This window comes from Phyllostomus discolor, chromosome X, assembly GCF_004126475.2.
Source record: "Phyllostomus discolor isolate MPI-MPIP mPhyDis1 chromosome X, mPhyDis1.pri.v3, whole genome shotgun sequence".
Classification (NCBI taxonomy): domain Eukaryota; kingdom Metazoa; phylum Chordata; class Mammalia; order Chiroptera; family Phyllostomidae; genus Phyllostomus; species Phyllostomus discolor.
This window is the reverse complement of record NC_050198.1, coordinates 90,021,097-90,025,155: the sequence shown is the minus strand read 5'-3', so window position 1 is coordinate 90,025,155 and position 4,059 is coordinate 90,021,097.

Genomic DNA, 4,059 nt, shown 5'->3' with positions numbered 1-4,059 from the left:
AGATGATAAAGACCAGACAGATATATAGATACCCACACATTCATATATTTAAACTGTTTTATGGTCTGTGTGAATGTGTGTATTTGGACATATACATATGTAGCACCACAGTATAATTTCTTAAGTGGACATAAAAGGGGAGAGGTTGAAAGGAGAACAGTCAGGTAACAGGCTACAGATATTGCTGGAGAGGCAAAATGAGGTAGCGTTGAAAGCATGGACTCTCAAGTCAAGCTTCTAGGGTCAAAGCCTGGCTCTGACAGTTATTAGCCACGTGGCCCTGGGCAATTGACTTATATTCTCTGGATCTCAGTTACTTTATTTGTGGAAGCGGAATAATAATAGTACCTAAATCAAAAGGTTATTGGGAAGATTATATGAGTTGTTATCGTTTGCAATTCTGGCAACTAAGCAGCTGCTGATCCTAGAGACATCCTTTAACCAGTTAGCGTTCAATTTCCTGTGAAATTGATAGTGAAATCAATTAATAGTGAAACTTGTTTGGTTTGGTAAAATATTTCCCCTCACAACATCCTATATTTTATGGTATTTTGGTAACATAATTTTCCAAAATCGGGGTAAATAGATACTGTAGTAGTTATAGAACTTCCTCAAAATCCTCAGTTACCTATACCTGTGTTCTCATTAGTGGCCACATGAACCTATCATTTATATTTGATTGCGGAAATTATATGTGAACCTGGAAAGCAGGTATGACTTCCTAAAATGCACCTACATTAATATTCAAGATGGCTTGCATTCCATGAGGCCTTATCAACGTATGGCATGGAGGGACATGACTGAGGCAGTTCAGTTCTGTGAAATGAACTTCACAGAAGATGCTTCACCTACAAAATTGAAGTTTTAGAACTGTTACTCTCAAGAGAAAGCATTTCTGTTTCCTTGCCCTGTGTCTTCTAGTTCCTGCTTCATGAAGAAGTTTTGCTGCAAACCCAAATGGACACATATATACCTTCTTCACTCTGCATTCCCCTGCAGACAGCAAAAAGTGATACACATTAGGTCTCAAACAAGTATGAAAAGTGAGTGAGGGAGAGAATGAAAAGGCTCATTTGATCACTTGTGTTTTTCTTCATCTGACTTTAAGTCACTTCCCATAATCTAAATCCTTTTAGGTAAGTCTATAGTAAATGTGTATTCTAATATGATAGAAGCAGAGTAATATGTATATTGACATGATCAATTACTGGGAAATGGTTAAAAAGTTCACAAGAAATTCCCAATTATGTACAAATGCCTAGATTACCATCTTTGCCCATAGCATAAGATGTTACTTCTTACAATGATTTGGGGGCCCGCAACTCACTTTTCATACCCACACATATTCACACAATCTCTTTCCACAATAAAGACTCTATTTCGGCAGTGATTAAAAGGATTCATACTCAAAATGCTAAGGGAGAAAGCAAAACAACAAAATACTGGTTTTTACTTAAGGCTCTGGGCTTTTGTGTTCCATATGGTTATTGACCTTGCAACATAACAAACACAAATTCCAAAAGATCGTTTTTATCCCTGTTTTGTGATTTATGCAGTCAGGCATGTTAGAAAGAAAAAGTAACCAGAACAAAAAGCTGACCAGAAAATAGATAGCAATTTGTAATCAGTGATGAGAATACTTTCTTAAGGTTCCAAGGTTATTTTTTTCCTTTTAAACCCTGTACTGCAGGACAAAGAACACACAAGTGTATAGCACCCAATTATAACCAAGTGAAATTACCATCAAAGAGACCCTGAATCTTTGTAAGATAAGAGAGTCAATGCATTTTTTTAAAAAAGAAGAAGAAACAAATAGAATGGGGGCAACTCCACAAGAGTCACTAGGATATGAAAAGTTTGATGATATTTTAAAACACTTTTGTGACTTAACCATAATCTTACAACATACCCAAGTTGTTTGAAGGATTCAGAGCAGTTTATCTTTGGAAGATAGTATGATCTACCAAAATTACTTAATAGATTAGTTTTGTTATAGAGAATCAAATAACGAATAAAGTAGAACAGATATTTTATGCAATAGAAAGTATGCCAGGCACAAGGACTCACAAGATCTGGAGTCTAATCTCAAGTCAACCTCCAAAATCACTTTAGGAGCTTAGATAAGCCAATTCTCCTTTGCTGTGTTTTTTGTTGCCCATGAATAAAATGAGTTGATGAAAGGGGATGTGCATTTAATCAGGTCCCTTCCAGCTGTAACATTAATTTTTTAGAAGTCTTACATATTTACAGGATATGTCTTAGTTTACAAAAGGCTCCATATACTTTATATCATTTCATCCTCACAACCACCTTGTAAGATAAGAGTTATTATTTTGGCCCTGGCTGGTGTACCTCAGTAGATTGAGTGCTGGCCTGCAAACCAAAGGATTGCCAGTTCAATTCCCAGTCAGGGCACATGCCTGAGTTGCAGGCCTGGTCCCCAGTAGAGGGTATGCTGGAGGCAACCACACACTGATGTTTCTCTCCCTCTCTTTCTATTTCCCTTCCCCTCTCTCTAAAAATAAATAAATAAAATCTTTTTTAAAAATAGAGTTATTATTTGTTTACAGATAAGGAAATCAAAATGCAGAGAAATTAACACATTTCCCTCAAACCACCCTGCTAGGGTGTTGCAAATATATTCTCACATCTAATGTAGTGCTTTCTCAACTATAGTACATTGACTCCCTGCTACTTACTATTTATACAAATATACACAGTATTTCTCAAAGTTTAAATTATTATATGACTCACATATAGTGATTTAGTAAAGCAGTAAAGAATTTCATTGGACTGGAAATGACCTTTTCTATTTAAAAAAAGCAGCTTGACTGTGAATCATAACATTTTCATATTATTCTTTCAAAGCTCTCTAGCCAAAGACCATAAGGAACACACCAGAGTTGAACAAGTTGGGTTTATTACTCATTGCAGTGAGGGAGAACACACACCATATGAAACTGTGGGGTGTCTCAGTAAGAAGATAATAAAAGGGGCTTTTTATAGAATTTGAGTGTATATATGGTAATTTGGGGAAAGTTTTAAGGAAGCAGAGTTTTGCTCGGTGTTGGATGCTGTTAGGAAGTGGGGGTAATAGGATTATTGGGTAATTTAATAAATTTTATCCATTGAGCGGCCAGTCTAAGGCAATAGTAAAGCTATAATTGGTAAAGAAATGGCAGTCCCTCATATTAGCCAAGATATGGGAATATGTAGACATTTTATGTGACTTGCACAATGTTTCATTTGTATGTTAAGATATGATTGTGGTGTGGTCCAATTTTTTTCTCTTGATCCATCATGGTCATGAAGGGGCCTTGTTTGGTGTTGATGTTCTGTGAATGTGTTTATATTAAACATGAGAATACCGATGTCCAGCTTCAAGGGCCAGGCACCACAAAGGTCTAGCTCCTGAATGTCAGAGGCTACTTTTCTCTTTCTCAAACTCACTCAACCATTTTAGTGTTTTGTCCTGCAGCTGATGGATAAAGGGGAAGTTTCAGAAGAGAAGGAAAAAGGAAGAGGTCTATTCTTGTCCAGAAGATACTCTTTCATGTACTAATTCTATATGGCAAATAGCACCTTATGAAAAGTTATAACATAAACCATAAACTAGGAGGAAAAAATCACAATGTATATAATAGAAAAATGAAAATATAAAGTTATCATATAAAACAAAAATAAAAAGCAAATGACCGAATTGAAAATGCCAGTGGATAGAAACAGGCAGCTCAAAGATTAATAATTACAAATAGATAACCACAGCCCTCCCTTCCCTCCCTATGTCATTTTTAGAGAGGGAAGGGAGGGAGAAAGAGAGAGAGAAGCATCAATGTGCGGTTGCTGGGGGTCATGGCCTGCAACCCAGACATGTACCCTGACTGGGAATCGAACCTGCGACACTTTGGTTCACATCCCACGCTCGATCCACTGAGCTACGCCAACCAGAATAAATAAAATATTTAAAAAATGGATAAGTACAGATATTCAACTTTACCATTCATGAAGTAAATATATATTAAAATAAAGGGGCAATTTTCTTCTGTCTGATTGATTTTA